The sequence below is a fragment of the Zootoca vivipara genome, chromosome 7 (assembly GCF_965207765.1).
Source record: "Zootoca vivipara chromosome 7, rZooViv2.hap1.1, whole genome shotgun sequence".
In the NCBI taxonomy this organism is placed as follows: domain Eukaryota; kingdom Metazoa; phylum Chordata; class Lepidosauria; order Squamata; family Lacertidae; genus Zootoca; species Zootoca vivipara.
This window is the reverse complement of record NC_142590.1, coordinates 93,626,061-93,639,962: the sequence shown is the minus strand read 5'-3', so window position 1 is coordinate 93,639,962 and position 13,902 is coordinate 93,626,061. Positions and strand designations below refer to the sequence as shown.

At 44.4% G+C, this 13,902-nt stretch overlaps 1 pseudogene; it reads left to right on the top strand.

Moving 5' to 3' along the window:
• Window positions 1–1,555: 1,555 nt before the first annotated feature.
• LOC148685196 (endogenous retrovirus group K member 9 Gag polyprotein-like) lies at window positions 1,556–13,653 on the top strand (annotated as a pseudogene).
• Window positions 13,654–13,902: the final 249 nt, after the last annotated feature.

Sequence of the window (13,902 nt, the reverse complement as noted above, 5' to 3'; positions counted from 1 at the left end):
CTCATTTCCTCTATCATTTAAGTGCTGCAAACAATTTGAGCTAACAAGGCAAACATACTTGGTACACTTTGACCTGTGAATCTTTGGTAAGCTACCTCTGTTTATTACAAGTAATATAACTTTGTATTTAGAAAATTACATGTATTCCTGAAATAAGGATTATTTTTTTAAGAGGATTTATTATTTAAAGCACAGACAAGCTTTCTTTGTATATTATAAGCAATTTAACCCCTTATTTAGAAAACAGAATCTAAGTTTGATGTAAGGTCGGTCACTCAGATATACCAGTTATGTTCATTTAAATATAGTCTCTGTCCTTTATATATGATATAACTTTATGTTTAGAGAGTTGGATGAATTTTCATCACAAGGAGAATTATTCTAAGATTTATTTTAACTTTCTCAATATTCCAGCTGATGAAGAATAGTCGAAACAGGGCCTTGTCCTGATGTTTACTGGAATTTATCCTTACTTGCCTTCAACATTGGGATTGATTCCCATTTAAACTCCGCATCAAATCAATAAAACCTTGTGAAGATTTTTTTGAAATCATCTTCTTTTGGCCTGAGTTCTTGCAATTTATCGTTTATTTCTGGACTTTCCCAAGAACTCCAACAGCCATGGATAAAGGCAAGAAAAGAAAAATTTCTGAAGAAAACAGAGTGTTTAATGATACATGGACAGAATCATTTGCATTCTGTACTGACAAGACTGGTTTACCAGTATGCTTAATATGTGGTGAGAAATTTGCAAACAACAAAGTCGAATATTGCAAGACATTTCCAGAATAAACACACAGCCTTTGCTGAAAAATATCCAGATGGAGATGAGAGATGAAAAGCCGTTGCAGAACTTACGAGGAAGGTTGATAGGAGCAAAAATAATTTCAAGAAGTGGGTGAAGTCTGCAAATTCCACAACATATGCTAGTTTTGTAGCCGCTCAGGAAATAGTCAAGCACGGGAAGCCGTTCACAGATGGAGAGTATATAAAAGAAGCATTCATTAAGATTTCGGAACATCTATACATGGACTTCAAAAACAAGAATGAAATTGTGCAGAAAATCAAAGACATGCCTCTCTCTGCAAAGACTGTTAAAGACAGAACCCTAAAAATTGCAGAAAACATAAACAGCAAATTCAAGACATTAATTAAGCTGTGGCGTACTCCATCCCCTGTGATGAGTCCAAAGATAAAGGTGATATTGAACAAATAGCGCTGTTCTGCCGATATGTGAACTCTTTTGGTCCACAGGAAGAACTGATTGAGCTGATACCACTAAAAGACCAAACAAGGGGTGAGGATATTTGTAAGGCTATCCTGGACTTTTTAAGTGCTAAAAAAAAAAAACACCAACCACCCTGGTCTCAGTGGCTACTGATGGGGCACCGAGCATGAGAGGAGCACAGAAGGGCTTTGTGGCTCTACTGCAGAAGGCGCTGGGTAGAACGCTGTCATTTCATTGCATCCTGCACCAAGAGGCATTGTGTGCTCAAACATTTCCCCCGAATGCACAAAAGTGATGGATGTGGTCATTCAGATTGTTAATAAGATAATGGCAAAGGGCTTAAACCACCGCAGGTTTCGTTTGCTATTGGATGAGGTGGAAAGCACATATTCCGACCTCCTGCTCCACAACAAGGTCCGGTGGCTGTCCAGAGGCGAGGTGCTAAAACACTTTGTCACATGTTTGGAAGAAGTAAAAACCTTCCTGGCCAGCAAAAAGAGCTCACCTTTGCTGAGCTGGAACAGCCAGAGTGGCTGGAAAAATTACATTTTATGGTAGACAAGACAGCCCATCTAAACACGCTAAATACAACACTTCAGGGGAAAGGATTGAGTTGGTAGGGGTCTCTATGGAAGATAATAAGGCAACCTCCCTTTCTGTATCTCATCGCTCGGTGGAGGCTGCTGCTACAGACCTCCCAACCCCAGTTCCGGAGGCTCTGGCTTCGCCATTGCCTTCCGAATCCTCTGGTTTATCGGCCACCTCTCCACTGTCCCAGGAAAGGACGGTGGGGGGTGCTGTTCGGCTTAGATTTAAAAGAGCAGGAATTGGGAATGCTGACTAGAGAAGAACTGGAAGAAGGGCTTGCTGCTTTTTCTGGTCACACAGGGCTTACATGCCCAGGGGGAGGTGCAGTATCATTGGACGGCACTGCCTTTCCGGATTATGAGGGAACTTAGGAAGAGTCTGAAGGAAACAGGGCTGCATTCCACCTTTACAATGGGATTGTTTGAAAGTGTTAGTAATTCTTATGATTTGATACCGCAAGACTGGAAAGACCTTTTTCGCATGTTGTCGACTCCGGCTCAATATGTTGTGTGGGATTCTGAATATCAAAGAGAAGCTATTGTGGCAGGAAATAATGGAGCTGGGCAGTACATTCCAGACCAGTTATATGGTGTGGGGAATTTTGCCACGTTAGACCAGCAGGCTGCGGGCACCCCCCTCCCCTGCTGCCTACCCCATTATTTCCATGTGTGTGCTTAAAGCGCTGCGCAAGGTTCCTGACTCTGGAAAACCCTTAAGGTCCTTCTCTAGTATTAAACAAGGAGCTTCAGAGTCTTTTTCTGATTTTGTGGATAGGTTGCAGGATGCAATTGTCAGGAGTATGGGCAGGAGTCAGGCTCTGGGGCCTGTAGTGCTTTGCAGGACTGGGGCCTGCCTCAGCTTGTGCTGGAGAAGCAGGGAGTGGCCACACAGGTGAAGACCTCAGCTTGTGCTGGAGAGGCAAGGAGTGGTCACTCAGGTGAGGCCACTTGATACCTCACTGCACCTGGTGGCAGGAGCTGAGAGGGATAAAAGCCCAGCATTTCCCTCCAGCTCTTTGCCACAGCAACGCTTTCCCTGCCTGGTTGCATCTGGCCTCCTGCTCCTCGGACCCTTGCCTTGCCGACGCCTTGATCCTTGCTCCGTGGACCCTTGCCTTGCCGATGTCTTGATTCTTGCTCCGTGGACCCTTGCCTTGCTGACGTCTTGATTCTTGCTCCGTGGACCCTTGCCTTGCTGACGTCTTGATCCTTGCTCCGTGGACCCTTGCCTTGCCGACGCCTTGACCCTCGACCCTTGGACCTTCGCCTTGCTCCTTGACCCTTGGACCTTCGCCTTGCTTCTTGTTCCTTGAGCCTTCGCCTTGCTCCTTGGACCTTTGCCTTGCAGACGCCTTGCTCCTTGACTCCCAGACCTTTGCCTCTGCCTTGCTCCCAGACCCTGCAACTGCCTGCTGCTGGACCCTCAGCCCTGCACCTGTTCCTGCTTCTACACCACCATCATCTTGCCTCTGGTCCTGACGCCCGCCGACCGGACCGTGACAGCAATTCAGAGACAAGTGGATAACCCTGAAGCCTGTGGGGAGCCTGTGGGGAGCCTGTGGGGAGCTGCTTAGGAGATTGGCTTATGAGCAGGCTAATGCAGATTGCCGCAGAGTGTTACAGTCTGTGATTGCGCGCAGAACTTACCAACTTGCTGGCATGCTAAAAGCATGTTCAGACATTGGAACCAATGTGATTCAAATGGATGTTTTAGCTGCTGCTTTACGTAGAGGCAACAGGCAGGAAGGTTACAGGCAGGGGGGCAGAGGGAATTGTTTCAATTGCAATCATCCCGGTCATTATCGCGCTCAATGTACGCTTCCTGGAAGGGGAAGCTTTTGGCAACAACGAAATGGGGCAAGCGGTAAGACCTAGGAAGGTTTGCCCCATTTGTCGTAAAGGATATCATTGGGCTAAACATTGTCGCAATGTGAAAAACCCGCAAGATTATTCAGGGCACCACCAGGGAAACTAGAAAGCGGGCGGGCAGCACGCCCCAGGACAAATGCTGCCATTTCCACCACTGATGTTTCAAATGCTAGAGCGGCCACGAAAGGTAGTGCAGGGATCGATCTAATTAATCAGGACGATCGATACATCCCTTTCCCTGGAGTTGTTATTCTCATGCCATCACAAATTAAAGGACCCCTTCCAGAGGGGACTGTAGGCTTGGTTCTTCCTCGGTCTTCTGCGGGGAAGAAAGGTATTTTTGTAATTCCAGGGGTGGTGGATTCGGATTATGAGGGGATCATCCAAATTCAATTTGAAACTAATATGCCCATGACACTGAAGCAGGGTGAATCTTTTGTGCAGTTAATTATTATTCCATGTCTTGCCGGCTGGGGGACCGTCCATTGTGCGAGGGACAGGAGGTTTCGGGTCTACTGACCCCCCCTCACTCTTTACATCCTAGCATTCTGGCTGTAACAGACTATAAAGAAGTCCAAGCCGACCCGTGTATATTTGTAAAATAACAGGTCCTTTGAGGGGGTGTTAGATTCCAGAGCAGACATTTCTGTGGCGGCTGCCACTCACTGGTCTTCCGATTGGCCCCCTTCGGTGTGGGGTGTCGGAGGTTCTCAGACAGCGCGTCGCAGTTCCAAGTGGCTCACGGTAACAGCCCCTGGTGGGAATCGCGCAGCCCTAAAGCCTGTTATTCTCCCTATTCATGTTAACCTATGGGGGAGAGATTTTATTATTCAATTTCAAACAAAATTGGTGATTGATGATTAAAATTTATTATGAGTTGCTCAAAATCTGCTGTTGAACAGTGGCCACTCACGCAAGAAAAAGTTATAATTCTAAAGAAATTGGTTAAAGAACAATTGGATGCAGGACATATTCAACCTTCCCAAAGCGCTTTTAATACACCTGTTTTTGTTATTTATTTATTTTTTAAAAAAAGTTCAGGCAAGTGGCGCCTCCTTCATGACCTTAGGATGATTAATATGATTATAGAGCCAATGGGCTCGTTGCAAACTGGGATGCCCAACCCCAACCTTTTCCCTAGGGACTTTCAAGTGATTATTATTGATTTGAAAGATTGTTTTCTTGCAGTTCCAGCCATAACAGCTGCTGTTTCAAGGTCACTCTTTGTTACAGTCCTGGCTGGAACTTGCTAAAATCCCAATACCCTGTTGCTAAAGGTTTCAATTAGGAGTTGTTGTTGTTGTTTAGTCGTTTAGTCGTGTCCGACTCTTCGTGACCCCATGGACCATAGCACGCCAGGCACTCCTGTCTTCCGCTGCCTCCCGCAGTTTGGTCAAACTCATGTTCGTAGCTTCGAGAACACTGTCCAACCATCTTGTCCTCTGTCGTCCCCTTCTCCTTGTGCCCTCCATCTTTCCCAGCATCAAGGTCTTTTCCAAGGATTCTTCTCTTCTCATGAGGTGGCCAAAGTATTGGAGCCTCAGCTTCACGATCTGTCCTTCCAGGGAGCACTCAGGGCTGATTTCCTTAAGAATGGATAGGTTTGATCTTCTTGCAGTCCATGGGACTCTCAAGAGTCTCCTCCAGCACCATAATTCAAAAGCATCAATTCTTCGGCGATCAGCCTTCTTTATGGTCCAGCTCTCACTTCCATATATCACTACTGGGAAAACCATAGCTTTAACTATACGGACCTTTGTCGGCAAGGTGATGTCTCTGCTTTTTAAGATGCTGTCTAGGTTTGTCATTGCTTTTCTCCCAAGAAGCAGGCGTCTTTTAATTTCGTGACTGCTGTCACCATCTGCAGTGATCAAGGAGCCCAAGAAAGTAAAATCTCTCACTGCCTCCATTTCTTCCCCTTCTATTTGCCAGGAGGTGATGGGACCAGTGGCCATGATCTTGGTTTTTTTGATGTTGAGCTTCAGACCATATTTTGCGCTCTCCTCTTTCACCCTCATTAAAAGGTTCTTTAATTCCTCCTCACTTTCTGCCATCAAGGTTGTGTCATCTGCATATCTGAGGTTGTTGATATTTCTTCCGGCAATCTTAATTCCGGCTTGGGATTCATCTAGTCCAGCCTTTCGCATGATGAATTCTGCATATAAGTTAAATAAGCAGGGAGACAATATACAACAAGGTTGGAGCATTCTTTGGCACTGCCCTTCTTTGGAATTGGGATGTAGACTGATCTTCTCCAATCCTCTGGCCATTGCTGAGTTTTCCAAACTTGCTGGCATATTGGGTGTAGCACCTTAACAGCATCATCTTTTAAGATTTTAAATAGTTCAGCTGGAATATCATCACTTCCACTGGCCTTGTTATTAGCAGTGCTTTCTAAGGCCCATTTGACTTCACTCTCCAAGATGTCTGGCTCAAGGTCAGCAACCACACTACCTGGGGTGTACGAGACCTCCATATAGAATCATAGAGTTGGAAGAGACCACAAGGGCCATCCAGTCCAACCCCCTGCCAAGCAGGAAACACCATCAAAGCATTCCTGACAGATGGGTGTCAAGCCTCTGCTTAAAGACCTCCAAAGAAGGAGACTCCACCACACTCCTTGGCAGCAAATTCCACTGCCGAACAGCTCTTACTGTCAGGAAGTTCTTCCTAATGTTTAGGTGGAATTTTCTTTCTTGTAGTTTGAATCCGTTGCTCCGTGTCCGCTTCTCTGGAGCAGCAGAAAACAACCTTTCTCCCTCCTCTATATGACATCCTTTTATATATTTGAACATGGTTATCATATCACCCCTTAACCTTCTCTTCTCCAGGCTAAACATACCCAGCTCCCTAAGCCGTTCCTCATAAGGCATCGTTTCCAGGCCTTTGACCATTTTGGTTGCCCTCTTCTGGACACGTTCCAGCTTATCAGTATCCTTCTTGAACTGTGGTGCCCAGAACTGGACACAGTACTCCAGGTGAGGTCTGACCAGAGCAGAATACAGTGGTACTATTACTTCCCTTGATCTAGATGCTATACTCCTATTGATGCAGCCCAGAATTGCATTGGCTTTTTTAGCTGCTGCATCACACTGCTGACTCATGTCAAGTTTGTGGTCTACCAAGACTCCTAGATCCTTTTCACATGTACTGCTCTCAAGCCAGGTGTCTCCCATCCTGTATTTGTGCCTTTCATTTTTTTTGCCCAAGTGTAGTACTTTACATTTCTCCTTGTTAAAATTCATCTTGTTTGCTTTGGCCCAGTTGTCTAATCTGTTAAGGTCATTCTGAAGTGTGATCCTGTCCTCTGGGGTGTTAGCCACCCCTCCCAATTTGGTGTCATCTGCAAACTTGCTCAGGATGCCCTCAAGCCCATCATCCAAGTCATTGATAAAGATGTTGAACAAGACTGGGCCCAAGACAGAACCCTGTGGCACCCCACTAGTCACTACTCTCCAGGATGAGGAGGAGCCATTGATGAGCACCCTTTGGGTTCGGTCAGTAAGCCAGTTACAAATCCACTGAATGGTAGCATTGTCTTTCTGGTATAATTCCTCTGTGTATTCTTGCCACCTCTTCTTGATGTCTTCTGCTTCTGTTAGGTCCTTACCACTTTTGTCCTTGATTATGGTAATCTTTGTACGAAATGTTCCTTTCATATCTCCAATTTTCTTGAACAGATCTCTGGTTTTCCCCATTCTATTGTTTTCCTCTATTTCTTTGCATTGCTCATTTAAGAAGACCCTCTTGTCTCTCCTTGCTGTTTTTTGGAAATCTGCATTCAGTTTCCTGTATCTTTCCCTATCTCCCTTGCATTTTGCTTGCCTCCTCTCCTCCGCTATTTGTAAGGCCTCGTTGGATAGCCATTTTGCTTTCTTGCATTTCCTTTTCCTTGGGATGGTTTTCGTTGCTGCCTCCTGTATAATGTTACGAGCCTCCATCCATAGTTCTTCAGGCACTCTGTCCACCAAATCTAAATCCTTAAACCTGTTCCTCACTTCCACTGTGTATTCATAAGGGATTTGATCCAGATTGTATCTTACTGGCCCAGTGGTTTTTCCTACTTTCTTCAGTTTAAGCTGGAATTTTGCTATAAGAAGCTGATGATCTGAGTTACAGTCAGCTCCAGGTCTTGTTTTTGCTGACTGTATAGAGCTTCTCCATCTTTGGCTGCAGAGAATATAATCAATCTGATTTCGATGCTGCCCATTTGGTGATATCCATGTGTAGAGTCTTCTCTTGTGTTGTTGGAAGAGAGTGTTTGTGATTACCAGCTTGTTCTCTTGACAGAACTCTATTAGCCTTTGCCCTGCTTCATTTTGAACTCCAAGGCCAAACTTGCCAGTTGTTCCTTTTATCTCTTGATTCCCTACTTTAGCATTCCAATCCCCTGTAATGAGAAGAACATCCTTCTTTGGTGTCATTTCTAGAAGGTGTTGTAGGTCTTCATAGAATTGGTCAATTTCACTTTCTTCAGCACCGGTAGTTGGTGCATAAACTTGGATTACTGTGATGTTAAAAGGTCTGCCTTGGATTAGGAGTTACAAAGTCTCTTTTAACCTATAAGGCACAAATTAGGTAGTTTCCCAGTCAATTTGATGCTTTTTAACAGTTCAGTTCAGTTCAGTCTGCTGTAGGTAACTTCAAAGCCTTTTAAGAGGAAGCAGAGTTCAACAGTTCAGCAGCACAATGAAGCCCGTTGTGACGTCACAATGCCTGTCTGTCTTCCTGGGGTCTCCGCTCACAGGAGCGAGCGCGGTGGGAAAAGAGTCTTTTAAATTCTCTCTCTGAGCGTAAAGTTTTAAGAATTTCTCCTGCCTTAGCCCTTTTGGCAGGGTTTGTCCTTTTTAAAAGGGGAATGGGCTTAGCTGTAATAGTTCCGCAATCGGCTGCTGCCACTTCAATCGCTTTCTGTGTCGGGAAGGACGGACTTCCAAGTTCTTTAACGTCCTTCCCGCGTTCCGAATTGTAAATTTAATTAAATCTTAAGTTCACTCACGGTTCGGTCTCTTTGGTCTCTAATTTTGGAAGATTTGGCCACCTCCGCCACGAAGTCCGGCAGCTTTGCGCTCCAAAGCTAGCGGTGTGTGCTTGCCGCGTCGCAGCTCCGATCCCCCCGCTCTCAGGGGCTCCAAAAGGTAGCCTTGCCGGGGGAGGGGAGAGCCCGCTCTTGACATCCGCCAAGCGTCTGCCTCCAAAACGCACAATTTGGAGTTTTTGTAGGGGTCTGTCTCACTGGGACAGTATCCCCCTCCTTTAGAGCGCCGAGACTCTCTCCGCTGAGAGAATCTCCAACTTCTATGGCACCGCGATCAACTGGAAGTCTAAGTTCTACATTTTCTCATTATGTATGGGCTACCCTTCAAAAGGGGGAGGCTGCTAAACACGTGATTAAGAGATATGGACCGAGATGTATGGCATTATAGAAAAAAATGGCAATCATTCTGCATTTTATGTACTGAAACGGTAGTAAGCAGAACGTGGAATATAGACATTTTGAAGCTAATCATTCCCAGCTCTTGAAAAAAAAGTGTGGATGAAATGAATACATTTCCAGGCACCTACACCTTTATAAGAGCCAATCGAATTCCATCCTTAAATTCAACATCTGCAAGTTTGAGCATTGCTCACTCCATAGCTCAGCATGGAAAAGCATTCAGTGAGGGAGAATTTCTAAAACTCTCCTAAGATGTACACCAGTTCTATTTCACGCTATGCAGAATAAAGATGCAATTATTAAGAGAATATCTGAGTTACCACTCAGTAGAAATATCATAAAAGACTGAATAATGAGACTGAACACAAACGTGCAATTAAAGAAAGACATAAGTAATTGTAAATATAAGTAATTGTAAATATTTTTCGATCTCTCTTGAAACTACTGATGTCACATCACATGCTCAGTTGGCCATTATTGGTCAATATTCTGATGCTCTCACAACAAGAGAAGAGTTGATAAAGTAAGTATCTGTGCCAACAAGTACATCAGGAAGCAAAATATGTAAGGTTGTTATACAAACATTCCCTGACCTAAGTAAATAAAACAGAAATCTACCTGAGGACCTTATCAGATCACAATCCAACTTATTTGGAATTAAAGGAGGAACAATCCTCTTATAGATGGAAGATGAATGAAGGCCTATTTAATGATCAGAGTATGGTAGAAAAGGCCAAAAGGACAATTAACCAATATTTTGAATTAAATATAAATAAGGGTACTGATTTAAATATGGTATGAGACGCCGGGAAGGCGGTAATGAGAGGGTTTCTAATTCAACAAAACAGCATAAAAAAGAAAGAGAAAGGAAAAAAGAGGAAATAATGAAACACCTTATGGAAAATGGAAAATTATTGATTTCAAAGCCAGGGAATACACAAATAAGACATAATATTGCAATGTTACAAACTCAATTCTCAATGTTAATAAACCAAGAGGTGGAACGGAAACCAAAATGGATGAAACAAAGAAACTTTGAGTATGCTAACAAAAGTGGTAAATTGCTTGCGTGGCAATTAAAAAGACAGCAAAAACAAAACACTATAAATAAAATGAGAGGTAGGACAGTGGTTGAAAACCCGAAATAAGAAAAGAATTTCATAAATTCTATAAAGAGATATATCAAAGAGGGGAGGAGAATGAGAGATGGAAAAAATATCTTAAAAACCATAAGCCAATGACAATAACTGAAGAAAACAGCCAACTAAATGCTCCATTTACGTTATCAGAATTACAAGATGCAATAAAAAGGTTAAAATCTGGAAAGGTTCCAGGGCCGGATGGCTTTTCGGCCAAATTTTACAAGGATTTAGCAGAACAAGTGTCTCCAACCTTAGTAAAGGTTATGAATGATGTTTTTGTAAAAGGAAAAGTGCCACAATCGTGGAAAGATGCGTAATTACCTTAATACTGAAAGAAAACACTGATGTAATGAATGTAAAGAACTTTGCTTTACATATATCTTTGCTAAAAAAAAAATTTAAAATTATTTTTAGAGATTTTCCAACTTATAAACAAGAGAAAAAAGAAATAATATTCTCCTATAACGTATATCCTCTTCAACCATCCAACCAGGGGCGTACCCAGGATCAAAACTAGGGGGGGGCAAGCCATGGTCATTCAGGGGCGGGGCCAATACACGGGAGGGGAGGGGCCACAAAGTGGGAATGTGGGCGGGGCTACGGAGCCCAGGTGAAACTGACCTTTTTTTAGGGAGCTGACACCACTCTTACACATTATCTCTGCTTGGGAAAATAAAACAGGAAACATAAACAAACCTCAGTCAGTAAAGCATGAGACTCTTAATGTTGTGGTTTCTAGCCCCATGTTGGGCAAAATATTCCTGCATTGCAGGGGGTTGGACTAGATGATCCTGGTGGTTCCCTTCCAACTATGTGAATGATTCTGTTGTATCTGAAGGGCTGTTCACAGGAAAGATAGAGCAAACTTGTTTTGGGAGAGATGCTTGTGCTGTGATTCCTGCACTGGAGGGGGTTGGTCTAGAGGACCCTCGGGGGTCCCTTCCAACCATCTAGTTCTGTGATCCTATGATTAAAATACTCCAAGAAATATACAAACAGGCTTCTCTGTGGCAGTCACTGGAAAGGGCTCCAGGGGCGGCCGTCCCACAGAAAGTTTGGTATGTGCCCTGCCAAACCACCCTCTAGCCCAAGCCCCATTCACCAGGTGAGACCTGGTGAGCTGAAGGAGTGCTCTGCAGTGGCAATGGGGCTGCCCAGGAGAGCTTGGCTGGGGATCTATCTATACCTATCTATAGGGCTGATTCATTTTATCTTAGGTAGGATTTAAAGGTTAATAAACTGCCAGTGATCAAATCAAACCCAGCTCCTAATTTTAACCCCTCACCCCTCCTGGGAAGAAGATAAATAAGAAAGGGGGGGCAGGTGGAGAAGGTCATATGCAGATCTTCAGACATATTTTCTCTCCAGCAAAGACTTGATAGGTGAGGTGCCTTCTGTTCTTACAAAACTTGATTCCCCCCCTTTAAAACATACAAAAAGTTAAAATGCTGAAATAGATTGAATTTCACATCCACTTAATTGGATATTCCCTGGTTCTAGTATTATGAGAAGGATAAAAATCTCTCATTCCCACCCCCAATTACTTGCCTTTTTTCTAAAAGTTATAATGCCCCAGGTTTTGTAACATTTCCTCATAGGGGAATTGCTCCAACCCCTGGATCATATTGGTCACTCCCCCGCCCCACCAATAATGTGCTTTGCTGCCATAGCAATAAGTATGCTCTCATAGACCCAACCTTCAGCAACATAGCCTTTCAGTTTTGTTCCGTGTACATGCTGTCAATTACTACCTGATAAACTGTAAATATGGTACTCACAGGTACATGATCCACTGAGTCAACCATTCATCCTATTATTTAATGTAAACTGCTTAGCTGCTTGTTTATAGTTGCTTTATACTAAGTCAATTGGTCAATCTTGTTTAGTATTGTCTACACTGACTGGCAGCAGCTTTCCGGAGTTTCTGACTCTACCTGGACATGCCTGCAACTGAACCGTCCTAGGGCAATGCAAGGCAGTTGATCTATACTGAGCTACAGCCCAGAAAGCATAAACCAGGAACCAGAGGAGCACTTAAGAAAGGACAATAACAGTTTGCTATAATTTGGCAAGCTTTGGATACCTAAACCAGCTCAAGAGAGGGGCTTGCATTTCTTTGAGGTGAAGAACTGAAATACACAGGTTCTTCCTTTGAAACAAAAGAATGTCAGGGATTTGCAAGATGCAAATTAAATCCCTGCCCCCAGGCAAATCTACTTGGGGTGTGAATTGGATTTGAGCTCACAGCTTCTTCTTTATGTGGCTGTTGAGCTCAAACGAACAGCAATGGGCTGGGCACAGGAGGAGCTGCTGCAAAAAAGATATTTTAAAAAGCAAAACTTTTGAGGCCATTTATCATACAGTAATAATTTTCACAATTTGCAAGACCAATGTGAACTAAAAAGGAGGGTTGAAGAAGGAAGGAAGAGCTTGCAGGAAAACCTCCTTCAGTTTGACAGCGAGTCAGGGAGGGAGAGGAACAGCTTTGCTGAGGCTGCTGCTCACAACTCCAGCCGCTGCCTTGCCGGGTGGGGAGGGGGGGGGGAAGCCACTTTGCTGGGAGGGAAGGAGCCCCGCTGGGGCTGCGAGATAGGGAAGGAGCCGAAGGGAGAACAGCAGCTTTGCCGAGGCTGCTTCTTCCGACTCGAGCCGCTGCCTTGCCCGACAGTCAGGCGGGGAGGGAGGGGCAGGAGCCGCTTTTCAGGGCGCTGGTCGGCAAGCTGCCGTGTCGGGTGTTTATTTTATTTTTATTTTATTGCTTCTAGAGGGGGGCAGGAGCCCTAACCTGCCGGGTGCTGGGTACGCCCCTGCATCCAACTTTAAGAAAAAAAGGAAGAGAAAAAAAATGATTAACAATAAAAGTAAAAATAAAAATCAGCATTCCAATATCCTAATTTCATAATTCAATAATAGACCTCCACGAGAATCCCTTCTAACGGTTCATTACATCTCTAACTTAGCAGGTTCTAATCAAATTTTCATCTTTTTTTTATAATTACATTTTTTCCTTAAATTCAACTGTCCGACTTACATATCTAACCTATATAATTTTACACCCTTATTTCCTAACCTACAACCTACACAATTGCTTATAATCCTCTTCAAATATCAATTCTACAATATTTTTTAGAATAAATTCTAAATTTCTTCCACTCCTCTTCCGTCTTCTCCTCTCCCCGGTCGCGTAGCCTTCCGGTCAGGTCAGCAAGTTCCATACAGTCCAACATCTTCATCTGCCATTCCTCCACAGACCTCAGCCCCGGAGGGGAGCCGCAGCCTCCTCCCCCCCGCCACTTGCTCTATCCCGGGGCGGAGATAAGCTCCCAAGCCTGCCCTAGTGAGAGGCAGCAGCAGGAGAGCTGCCCACAGCGTGCAAGTAAGAGCGTGTAAGCGGCTGCAGCTTTTCTTCTCTGCACAGCAGGCTCCTGTCCCTGCTCTTGCTCTCTCCGGGGCTTTTGCACGCTGACGGGGAGCTTTGGCGACGCCTCTCGCTGCTGCTTCTCTGCGCGGGGAGTGAGGCGGGGATTTTAGGCGAGACTGAGCCTGAACATTCATTCCCCCAGTTGGTGCACCTGTCTTTGCTTTTAAAAGAGTTTGAGCGCTACTTCCCAACCACAAAAGACCCACGAACTGGTAAGG